Source organism: Perognathus longimembris, chromosome 8, assembly GCF_023159225.1.
Source record: "Perognathus longimembris pacificus isolate PPM17 chromosome 8, ASM2315922v1, whole genome shotgun sequence".
NCBI classification, from domain to species: Eukaryota; Metazoa; Chordata; class Mammalia; order Rodentia; family Heteromyidae; genus Perognathus; species Perognathus longimembris.
Window position 1 is genome coordinate 6,521,147 of NC_063168.1, and position 13,435 is coordinate 6,534,581.

Genomic DNA, 13,435 nt, shown 5'->3' on the forward strand with positions numbered 1-13,435 from the left:
TTAAAATATAAATGCCATAACAATAGAGAGTTTTATTTGCTACGACCTAAGAGCCAAAAGCATTAATATTATCTGGGAAAAGTAAAAGTAAAACTAGTGTTCTCAATCAGTTCTGACTTTCACTGTGGTTATGCTACTGTAAATCAGTATGGTTAGTTTAGCAGAAATGGCATGTACTGTAAGAATATTTTCCAATTACATTTGTCAATCTGGTTAACCCTTATAAGAAAATCAAAGCAATGAGAGTGAATTTCCTTCATTATACAGATAAAGTAACTGAGATGCGGGGGATATGTTGATTGGCCTAGTTGTTTGTGTGTGTGTGTGTGTGTGTGTGTGTGTTATATGAACTAAAGGCAAATATCAAAATAAATGGTGAACAAAATACAAAATAAGCTGGACACTGCAATCCTAGCTATTCAGGACACTTAGATCTGAGGATCCTGTTTCAAAGGAAAGTCTGGGATATGCTTATCTCCGATTAGCCACCAAAATGTCAGGCTTGACGTTGTGGTTGAAGTGGTTAAAGGACCAGCCTTGAGTGAAGAAACTAAAGAAATGTTCTCAGGACCTGAGTTAAACTCCATTGCTGGCATATGCACACACACACACACACACACACACACACACACACACATACAAAAGATCACAGACAAAAAATGTGCATAAGTATGCTGACAGGAATGCAGCATCACTCCCATTACACTAGTGAAGATGATTTCTGTCTTATTTTATTTTCCCCAAATGTGAAAATTGCAAAGACTGTTTCCTTTATTCAGAGCCTACGTGAACTTTCCTGGCTTCACGGAAAAGCTGAGCCTCATAACCAACCATAGCCTCCTGAGCTTTTGGTCCCATGTTGAAAGAAATTTGCTCCTTCATAGCCTGATTCCCTGACTTTACCCCCTGGCTTGCATCTCCTTCAAGGGAAGGGCTCCCTTTGAAGTCAGCTCCTGTAGCCCAGTGCTCCTGTGTGACTCTCATTACCATTGAGGAGGGTTTACAGCTGACTCGCCCAGCCCTGAGTCATCCAGCAAGTCAGCTGTGGAATCGGGAAGTCATCTTCAAGTTCTCTTCCCTTGCAGGCTTTTTAAACCAATTTCATTCCTTAGGGAGTCCCAACCTTTCATGTGCAAACCCAGGTGGAAAATATGCTGGACCCAAATTTAAATTACACTCAAACCACATCTGTGAGAACATCTGTGCACTGGAAAACCTCTAATTGCTGTGGACACTGTTGTAGGCAAGTGAAATTGACATGAGGCAGAAGACATTATAAGGTATATTATACAGCATCTATGTGTCAGGTAAGATAAAAACACAAAGAATAAAACACCTATGAAGAAAAGCATTTACCAAAAGAGATGTGCATAAGTATAGGTTGTATGCATAGAGCCTGAAGCAAAGTCCTAGGGGCTGAAATCATGTAGCACATGTACAGGGATTCTCTTCCTTTTCTCTGCTCAAACTGCATTAATTCCAGTATCCAGTATACCATGTGTTAATGGATGCTGATTATCATTCATATCATCGGAATACAACCTCAATTTTCTATAGAAGAAAAACAAATTCTATCAGGTAGTAGATCAAAGACAATCATAAAGCAGCCGTTGGTGAAGTCGTAAAACTACATAAACATTCATAGTTTGCTTTCTTAGTCCAAGAATATTATCAGACACAAAGAAAATCCCATTCAACTGTAAAGTTGTTTGTAAATTGGACTAGAAAAATAACACACACGGACAAGTTACTATAAGGTCCAGATTAAAGAAAGCACACAAAGTAACTGAACACTTGCTGATTTTATTCTTAGATTCTATTGAAAACTGCTGATTGTAGTAAGTAATTAGCCTTTGTGTTTCCCCCACAGTTCCCCAAGTAAAATTTATAGTTACGACATCCAGACTTTTCAAAGAAAGGAACATTTATCTGACCTACCTGTATGCCTTGAAATATGTATTTAGCACAGCTGTTCCTTTGTGGTAAACTCATCACAGAAAGAAGCTTTAATGTAACCCACCATTGATCTGCAGCAAGTGGAAACAAAATTTCGTCTTAATTAGTATCACCCAATCACTTTTATACATTTTCTACAGAACACACACTGTGCACGGTTTAATAGACTATTATTCAGAAAAGTGACAGAGTGCTCCAAAAATAGTGAAAATAAAAAGTAGTGATGTCAATGAAAAATAAGTTGAGAAATAATGGGAAATAAGATGCTTTGTTAAGATGTGCTTCCCCCAGCATTTTACAGCAGAGAACTGTGCTCTAATTACTGCCACAATGGAGAAAGACACACACATATTCATTATCTTCAACACCCATAACTGTTGACAGTCAGTTCGCTTATCCACTTCTTTTTCTCCTGAACCTGCAAGGAGTGTGGAGGAATACACAAAAAAGCAAGAGGAATAAATGTGTCGCAAATTACCACAAACACACTGAGACTTCATGCACTTTGTATTTCTCTCCTTATTAACTGTGTCTTGCTCAAAATGAGCGACAGGGTCCACACATAATCATGTCCCACAGATAACAATTGACTGCACTGTTAGGGCACTTCACCACCTTCCAGCAACTGGGAAATAAATTCAGAAATAAAATCAGTTAAAATAAAATTCACTTTGCTCTGTTTGCTGCACTCAGATAATTTGAAGACCATCAAGGCTCACAGAAACAATCCATCTTTCCGTGTAAAAGGAGGCCTTCTGCCACCACCAATAAGAACTGTCTTTGGTGATTTCGAGACAAGGATAATTATGCAGGAAGAGGCCAGCAGAGAGGCTTGGGCACTGGATTCCCCCCCTCCCCCCCCAAAGTCTTTATCCATCATGCAACCTGAACAGTAATGAAAGTCAGAGAGCAAGGGTAAAGGATGGAAAGTAAAAGAAAATCAAAAACACTACAAACACTGTAATTCCAAGAGCAGATTGTAACACGGAAGCAGTAAGAGAAGTATGACTGTTATTTTAGTAAGAAGAATTGTTATTGAGGATCTTTGAATTTTTCTATATATGCATTATCAAAGCAGAAATTTCTCAGGAACGTTGTTGAAGGTGTATCCTCTTTAAGAAGTTTTAATGTTTTAGGACACTAGTGGCTCATTCCTGTAATCCTAGCGACTCAGGAGACTGAGGTCTGAGGATCAAGACTCAAAACCAGCCTGGGTAGAAAAGTCCATGAGACACTTAACTACCAAAAAGCCAGAAGTAGAGTTGTGGCTCATGTGGTAGAGTGCCAGATTTGAGGGGAAACGTGAAGGTAGTGAGTCCAAGCCTCAGTACAAACACCAAATTTTTTTTTAAAAAATTAAAAAGGGTTTTCATTGCTGACCATGACTTTTTATTTGGCTCTAAGCTAGAAGGAAGGGCTTATAAAGGATATAGCCACTGTAGGAAGTTGATGGTTCCTTTCTTACAAAGAAATCCCAGACAGACAGCCGTTTTTTTTCTCCTAGGGCACTAGTAATGGGTTTCAGCGTAAACAAGATTTTCATGGCAGTGTTATGGAATGATTCTCATTGTTCATCCCATGTAAATATTCAGTTTGCCAGAGTTTGCCTCATGCGAGTAGCCCCTCTCTTCAGGTGCTGTTCAAACAAAATGCTAAAATTTGCCTTCTGCTCCCAGTCATAGCACTAGTGCACTTACACTTCTTGATTTACTTTCTTCCTCTTCGGCCCTTGTATCTGGTTGGGTTTTTTTTTTTTGTTGTTTGTTTGTTTTTATCAGTTGTGGAGCAGGAGCTCAGAGCCTGGGCACTGTCCCACTGTGTTTGACCACTTTGAGCCACAGCCCCACTTCTGGTTAATTGGAGGGAGGAGTCTCAGGGAGGGCCTTCCTGCCTGGGCTGGCTGAGGCCAATGATTCTCCAGATTTCAGCCTCCCGAGTAGCTAAGATTACAGGTATGAGCCACCAGCCTCTGGCTGTGTGTTCTTATCCTGAATCTTGCTTGCTCGTCTCCTTACCGCCCTGGCTGGTATTATTTCTCTAAATTGGACACTGAATTGAGCATAGAGGAAGTGAGGGTACTGACTGCTTTGCAAATGATGAAAAAACAAACAAAATCATTGTTACATTAAATGGTGGCACGGGGATCTAATGGGTAGCAGAGCCGTTTTATGTGTGGAACTGCATTCATGTTATCAGAACAACTATGCCAAACCCATATCCTCTTAAATGTATGACTGATAGACAGTGATAGGCTGGCACCTCAGTAAATTTCACTCCCTGTAACTCATAATTTGGTGCAGGGGTGAGAATCAGCATAGGAGATAAAAGGACAAAATGAGGTCACCTCCAGTACAAAAGGGTGAGTGCTTCTCCAACAGGGTGACTGTCTATATAAGCTGGTAGCCACTGCTGTATGCACAGGCCACAGGCATGGAAAGGAGGACGACCCCAGGTAATTCCCAGGTGATACTCACACTTTCAAAGCCTGAGAGAGCTCACTCCATGCTCCCAGGTGGAAGGGCAGCCCCGTCTCCAAAAAATAAGACTACAACTAATTTTGCCATATGACTTCATAATTAGTCATGATAAATCAAGTTATATCTCATTCGGTAGAAAATGATTATTTTTCTCCTACGTAATAACAGAAGAGTAGGTTTGCAAGCTGAGGAAAGAAAATAGATCAATGGTACAAACACTGATTTTTAAGTCCAAGGTTCCTTTATGCCACTATTTTATGGGGAGTAGAGTAGAAGAGTCTTTCTAATTACAATGACTCTGAAGGATGGGAATCTCTTGTTTGCTTCTCATAACTTTAGTGAGTTTTTTCTCAGGAAATATATTAGTTTACAAATTATGTTCATACAAATATTTATATATAATTATATATAATTAATGTATATAAAATTGTATTTTATGTACATGCAGTTATAATTACTGATACCAATGTGTTGCGTCCTATGCTATGATATCGTTTGCACTCAGGACTTGATGCTCTACCAGTTGAGCCATGTCCCCAGTCCTCAATGTGTGATATCTTGTAACCTATTATATTTCAACAGGTATCGCACATTAAAATTCCGAAAGAGGTTCTGAAAAGCCATCCAAGTGTTTAATTGAATTGCTGAACCACAGAATCTCCAAAAACTCCTGACTTCCCTCTGAGAAGAATCTTTCAAGATTAGTCCAATTTCTGCTGGAGGGAATGTGAGGTTTTTCTCAGTATCTAGCAGTACTCAGTAGACACTAAATTAAAAATCGATGTGCAGATAACCATGCTTGTATAAATTTAGACCAATTTTCTTCTTGTAAGAATTGCTCATGTGCTGAGTAAATTTAAGATAGGAGAGTATTCTAAAAATTTAGGCAATCTTCCAACATTCTGTTCAAAGAGCATATATTTAAATAGGGATCCACAGAGGGGTGTTTGGGAGAGTAATCCAACTACTAAAAATATTAGTATAACATGAAAGATAATTTTGTTCTGTTTAAAAGATGAGTTTTCATTTTTATTTGTAATCTCTGTCATTAAACAAAGAAATTATGGCAGCTCAAAAAAGATCCAGCTTGCCTTTACAACAGGTATTAAGAATATGACTAGCTAAATGCTGGTGGCTCACTCCTACAATATTAACTACTCAGGATGCTGAAATATAGAGGATCAAGGCTGAAAGCTAGCCTGGACAGACAAGTCCTTGTTACTTTATCTCCAACAAACCAGCAAAAGGCCAGGCTGGAGTTATGGCTCAACTGATAGAGTGACAGCTTAAGAGGCAAATGGAGTAAGCATGAAGTCTTGAATTCAAGCCCCGGTACTGGGGAAAGAAGGAATATGACAGACTGTGTTTTACTCTACAATGCATAGCATTCATTAACTCAGAATTAAGAATTGTTCTCCTGGTAAACACCGAAGATGTTCTTCAAAATGTGCTTTCAAAAAATTACTACTAACCATTATCTAAAAAAAAAAATGGAAAAAGGAAACTCAAGTGTGGAGATGGGTGAAAAATTCCCATTTTATTGCTGTTTCAGGGTTCTGGAACATAATGTACCCCATACTCAATCATCATTCATTTTGCTGGGTCTGGCGATTGCTGAGTTGATAGAAAGTGTGGATGAGTTTGGCTACTCTGTTGTTTATCCCAACACATGGTTTATCACAGGCAGTGCAGTGAGAACATTGAGAAAATCAACTCAGAGAAGCTGCACTGGAAACATTGGCAGAAGTGAGATTCAAACATGACTCTTAGAACTAGTCATGAGAGTCTTAGGAGAAATAAGAAGAAAAACAATGATATTAGCTCAGAGTTGTATTTACTTAAAAAATTCTTTCCACTGGCACAGTTGATCACATCTGTATTTTTAGCTATTCAGGATGTTGGTTGTATCAGACCAACCTACGGAGAAAAATCCAAATTAACCAGCAAAACGCCAGGCTTCAGGCTTGACTCCATGGAGAACATCCTGGAGCCAGTAAGCTGATCAAGTGATTTCCTTACATGCTCAGTTACTGAATGTCTTTATGTCTTTAGTTGCCAGCCATATCAGCCTATAAGAAGATCTCTATTAATGCTGTCTCACTTTCGAATAATTTGCTACTTCCTGTTTCACTTTTTATCTGACAGTCTGATATAGATAGGTGGAAAGCATTTCAAGTATACTTATTTTACAGAAAACAAGACTGGGAGTGAAACAAATGATAAAGAGTGTGTCACATCTCCACACAGGAAAGCAGAGGCTACGCCTCTTTGGCTCTTCCTATGCTCTCGTTGGCTCTTATTGCCTTTGGACTCACACCTTCTCTGCTATATTGGAGAAGCCACGCACTGACCAAACTTGTCTCTGGAGAAAAGCCTATCACATATCCAGAAGGCATCTGGTAAAAAAAAAAAAAATCATCTCTGTCAGTGTTCCCAAATACCATTGGGAGTTGGGGGTATGTTAATCTATATCATACAAAGATACTTTGGGGGGACAGCGTAGTACTGGGGTTTGTAAGTCAGGGCCTCATGTTTGCTAGAAAATGCTCTATCAAGGAACTGTGCCCCTCGCCCTTTTATCTTCAATTATTTTTCAGACTGTGTATCACAGTGTTGGCGGGATAGGCTAGACATTCATCCTTCTGCTACAGCTCTTGCGTAGCTGGGATGACAATTGTGAGCCTGGGTCCAGACATGCATTCAGTATACATTGAGGAATATTCACTTTGGTTAGGGATTTCAGGAAGCTCAATGTTTTAGAGTACTAGGAAGTTCTTACTTAGAATTAATTCTACTTGGAATTAGGCACTAGAGATAGAAAAGCAAAGCTATTGCAACTAATTTTACTCTATTTTTATTCAAGTAAAACATAGAAATTTTGAAGAACTCTGAAACTTACTGGCACACAGTTGTAGACCCAGTAAACTAAGCCATGCTGGTTTTCATTATACTTCCATTCAATTTTCTAATTAATCCCAGAAAGCATTAATTAATTTTGTCTTTTCACAGACAGTCTGGCACCCTTGGGCTTGAAACACCACAAATATTGCTGGCCTCGAGCAGCAGTAATCAAAATTTCTAATTCATTTGAGCAATCCAGTGTCTTACTCTTTCCGATTCTCCCTGGTACAGACTTTAGCAGTGTTTTAACCCTTTGGTTAGATTTTCTACGGATGCATGAATAAATGAATGAAGAAGAACCTTAAGCCTCAGTCAACAAAGTGACAAGGCAGAGATAATGAAAATACAGTTAAAACCTTGGTATCTGCATGAATGGTGTTAAGGGAGCATCACTGAGGAGCGCCCCAGAATGCTCAGGACACTGAAAGTCCAGTACTGTGCTGTGGATCTTCTATTCTTTTGATTTTACTATTTTCATTATTTTTATATTTTTTAACATTATATATATATTTATTATTCTACATAAATTGTACATACAAAATGTTTATGCTCTTTTGCTTTCACCTCTCTTTTTACTCCCTTTTGGATTTATACACCTTTTTTTTCTTTTTATAAATTTATTTATTTTTATCGTAAAAGTAGCAGAAGTCCGATAAAGAGTACATTTCTTTTTGAACAATGTCCTACTTTTCTTCACTCTCTCACAGTTTTCCCCTCCTCCCCATCCACAAATTTTATAATTTTCAACATAGTGTCTAGTGAATACCACTGCTGCATTTGTTCATGCTTTGTCCCATCATTTCTGTCACTCCCTTTACCCTCCCCCAAACAGATAAAAAACAAACAAGATAAAAAAAGAAAAGAAAACCAAAAAAAGTAACAAAGAAAAAACCTCTTGTTTCCATTTCCTGGAGGTCATTTCAATAAATATTATTTTGTATAGTCAGATGCACATAGTTATTGTGCCTGTCAGCTGCCCTCCTAAGAATATCCTCTTAGATCTCACTGAGTGAATACCCAGACAACTGTATAATCTATCATGTCCCAGTGTATTTTTTTTTAATTTTACCAGCCAGTTTGTTTACATGTTTATTTTCAGGCACATTCTATTTACCACGAATTAGGGAAATCATATAATCTCTGTTTCTTTGGATCTGGTTTACTTTACTTAATATACTTTTTCCAATTTTTTTCCATTTCCTTACAAATGGCACGATATTATTAGTTCTGATGGAAGCATAGAATTCCATTGTGTATATATACCACATTTTCTCAATCCATTTGTCTAAAGAGGGACATCTGAGTTGATTCCATATGTTGGCTATGGTAAACAAAGCTGCAATGAATATGGTTGTGTTGGTGGCTCTAGTGAGGGCTGATTTGTGGTCATTTGGTTAAATTCCCAGGAATGGGATTGCTGGGTCATAGGGAAACTCTATGTTTAGTCTTTTGAGAAACCTCCATACAGCTTTCCTGAGTGGTTGAACAAGTCTCATAAACTTTTTCTCTGTAGTGTTTTCACTTCCTCATCTCTACTTGTTTGGAAGAAATTTTTCTTTATACTGTACTGAATATGACGAGGAGGTAAGGGTGCTTTGATACTATGGGGAACACATGGATATGGGGATATCAGATGATCCATCTGGGAATCTCTCAACATTTCCTTGACAAGTTAGTATCCTTGAACAGGAAAGTGAAAGCATCCGGGCCTGAGAAAGGTGTGATGAGTATAGATCAACACTCTCAGGAGTGGGGGCTGGTGTCACAAGAAATCCACCCTAGCCGTAGAAGTGAGTTCCTAGGGAGAGAGCGTTGGGAAGCCAATTAACTATAGCCTTGAGTTGAAGACTAATGTAATGGAGTGGGTTGTGGTATCTCTCAGTCTTCTTTCTTAAATAATCCTGAGAAGAGATGCACACTGGGATGAAGAAGAACTCCTTTATGAGCATGTGAAGTAAAACAATCTTCCTATGTCCTATGGCTAGAGGCAGAGCAAGTAAAGAGGTGCTGGTGGCCTCCAGCTGCTATGCTAGGAACCAAGTGTCCTTCTCCCTAGGCAATTAAACTTTAGCCAATGACTCAATGCCCAACATACTACAGCTCTGTGGCAAATCTGTGGCTGAACTCTCATAGAACTGGCTTTGGCATATAGAGAGGCTTTTCTTCATCTTGTCTTCTTCTAGTCATGTCCATTTATCTTTTTTCCTTGTCAATCTTGAAGCTTGAACTCTGAGCCTGGGTGCTATCCCTGACATTCTTTTGCGCAAGGCTAGTGCTCTACCGCTTGAGCCACAGTACCACTCTTGATTTCTCTGAGAAGTTTATCGAAGATAAGTCTTGTGGACTTTCCTGCCCAGGCTGACTTTGATCTTTTATCCTCAGATCTTAGCCTCTGGAGTAACTAGGATTACAAGTGTGATCCACTGGCGCCTGGTCCATTTATCTTTCATAAATATTAGCTGAAACAAACCTCTTTACACTTTCAACCTTGAAATGCATCTCTATCTCAGAGGACTCAAACTCACATGAGTAGTTCATTCATACAGTCTCTAGATCAAGTAGATCCAAACAACTTAATTTGTCTTCTAACTAGCAAAGGAGTGTTTAAAAGGACAAAGAAGTCACATACATTAAAAGAAAATGCAACAATGTTATTCGATAATTACCAACCACATTTCTAGTGAGATCTATAGGTTCACTGAGTGTTGTACAATACCCCAAAACTCTAGAAAAGTTTGGAAGCAGATCTTTTCCTGTTCCACATTAATGTCCATCTTCACTTGCATTTTTTGTCCCAAAGTCTGAGAGTCATAGAAAGACATGGATAATGATCTGTTATTGAAGCAGTGACCCCGTTATCCATTTACTTAGGGTCCAACACATGCCAAACATTGCTGCACTTCCTTCAACAATTTATTGCTATGATTTCGCAGTATAACTTGCCTGTTAAACCTTACTCACAGTATTTTAATATGTTTTGTTTGTTTTAACTGTTTTAAAAGCTTTATTTGGAGAGGCTTTCTGTACTTGGAGTAAAATTGAAGGAAGTGGAAAGCTTGTCTGTACTCTTGGCCGACTATTACCTTATTCCTCTCTCACTAACAACATCAACTGCTGAAATAGTATATTTGCTACAACTGACAAACACATACTGATATATCTTTATCACCTATCCACAGTTTACAATAGGGTTCCCTCTGCAGGTTGGGTATTCTGTGTATTTATACACACACACCACCATATTTCATGCAGAACTGGTGTCCCCATAATTATCTGCACACTGTCCACTCATCCCTTCCTCCTCTGCAAATCCCAGAAAACACTGTGCTTTTCGTGCCTCTACAGTTTCCTCTTTTCCAGAATAACACGTAGTAGGACTCAAGCCATAGGTAACCCCTTCAGGTTGTTTCTTTAACATTTCAGTGTGCTTTTAAGGTTCTTCCTTGCCTTGTTATGGTTCAATTACTCACCTCATCTTAGTGGGGAGTAAAATCTCATTATCTGGTATTCCAAAGTTCATTTATCTTCGTTGCTTCCAAGTGTGGACAAACACTCACGAGTCAGCATTTATATAGATATTTATGGTCTTTTGAGTATGAGTGCTTCCTGTCTTGATTTTTATGGCACTATATATATATATATAATGTATATATACATATACATATATACACACATACATACATACATACATACAGAGACAGAAAGAGAGAGGCAGACCAACAGACAGAGAGATAAAGACAAAGACAGAGAGAGACAGATATCTTCTTCCTCTTTGAACTCCTTCTGGAATTATCTTCCCCCGTAACTGGTGTCATTCTCATCATGAGAGCTCAGGGCTGACAGAGCCCTCAGGGTGAAAGCCAGCTTGCCTCTGCCTCAGAGAGCCTGGATTCACTTCATTTTTATATCAATATTTAAGTGTGTGTGTGTGTGTGTGTGTGCTGTGTGTGTGTGTGTGTGTGTGTGCCAATCCTGGGGAATGACCTTAGAGCCTGGGCACTATCCCTGAGTTATTTTGCTCAAGGCTAGTGCTCTATCGGTGGAACCACAGCCATTCCATTTTCAGCTTTTATCTTTCAGTTTTTAGTAGTTAATTGGAGACAAGTGTCTCATGAACTTTCCTGCCCAGGCTGGCTTCAAATAGTGATCCTCAGATCTCAGTCTCCTGAGTAGAGAAGAATACAGGCTTGAGCCACCAGCTCATATTAGTATCAATATATTGTCATAGCATATCCACTCAAAAGTTTATTTAAAGAGTTAGGGTTTGGGTGTTGTTGGTTTTTTTGGTTTATTTTTGGTAGTATTGATCTTCATTGTGTCAATGGAGGGAATTTTTCAAAGCATTTTCTTGCCATAGGCATAGAAATAAGTGTCTTCATTCACTCTGCAGATCATTATGACCAGCTACTGGCTCCCCAACTCCACACACTGCTTTCAGCAATTACCCTGCAAACATATTGTGTTGATAAATTTTATGGGCAGAAAAAAGCTCCTGTGTTCTTTCACCTCTGTGTTGCTGATATGGGGACACCCTGGGAAAGCTCTAATCTCCCCAGTCTAGATAATAGATTCTCTGCATCTCTCGTAGAAATTTTGTACTCAATATTCTGTGAAAGGATCGTTTTTCTTCCTACTCCAGGGTGAGTGAGAAGGTTGCTATGTCTGTTCCTCAGACTTCAGTTACGAGTAAACTCAAGTCCATCTTTCAAAATTCCAGCCCTCTAACAGTTCTGTTTATATCCATGACCTCCTCTACAAAGCTGCTTCCTTCTCCTGAGTGAGGAAGGAGGCCTAGGATTTATAAAAGGGTTGTGAAGAAAAACCTTATGACTCCTTAGGGCATTTTTGGAAGAAGGTGTTGTAAATTCAAATGTGAAAGGTGGTTATCACACGGACTGGACAAGAGCTATTTTATGGGAAATGATCCTTCTGGATTCAAAGTAAAATTATCCTTCTGATGCTCATAGAGCCAAGGAACCTATCCCTAGGAATTGAGGATTCTGTACCCAACCTATCCCACCGATCAATCCTGCTCACACAACTGTCACCTTGCCCTCCCCAGCTGCCATGCAGTTGCTCTGTTTGAGTTGTTCAGGTTCAAATACATGTTTCCTGAATTTGACCTATTTCCAAGATAGGAAACTGGACGGGAGGGTTAAATGTTTAGAGGATACACTGGCTATTGCAGATGTCTGAGAAAAAGAAAACTGCCACAGAACTTGGGATGGTAAGGGGTATAGGTCAGAAATGGGTTTAAGAAAGGCAAGGAATAGTGATAATTTTATTTGGAGGCGTAGAAGAGCCTATGTGAATTACTGTGTAAGGCTCTAAACTGCAGGAAGGGAACATAGCACTGTGAACCTTTGCAGACATGTACCTCCAGTGCCAGAACACAGATAAGATCTTCATTCTCTCTTACTTTGCTACAATTTCTGAGTTCAAGTCTGGATCCCACAGAGAAATAGCCTCTCATCACTTTCCATCGTTATGGATGAGTGGAAATTTCTTGTCATAGCTCTCCTTGATCTGAAATGGAATTGTTCCCTTGATTCATTCTCCCACTCATTATATTCTAATTTGTGGGGATAGATTTGTCCCCAATCATAATTGACTAGATACTATTATAAGACAAGCTGTAGGAGATTTCAAATGTACCCTTAAGAAAATTCCATGAATGTATACAAGATCGGGGCGTGTACATTTATTCAAATGAGGGATTTCCAAAGGCTTAGACAATGGAACTGGCTCTTTCAGGTGATATGGCTTCTGTCATCTCTGACTTTTATAATGCTTTTTGATTGGCATGATAGTTGCATCAGCTTGACCAGAATCAGAGGATATGTTTGGAGTATTAGGCTAGTTCCTGAGGGTGGAAAGAAAAAAAAAGAAGCTACTACTAAAAGAAACAGATTTGCTTCTCCACATACAAATCACATCTTAAAAGGGTTTGACAGGCCATTTTCTTTCATAAAATCGTTTCAGTGGTTGCATGCTTAAACCAAATCATGGTTGCTACCTAACTCAATGTGGCCAGGAGACAGGGTCTAATGGATCTCTCTCTCTCTCTCTCTCTCTCTCTCAGTCTGTCTCTCGGTCTCTCT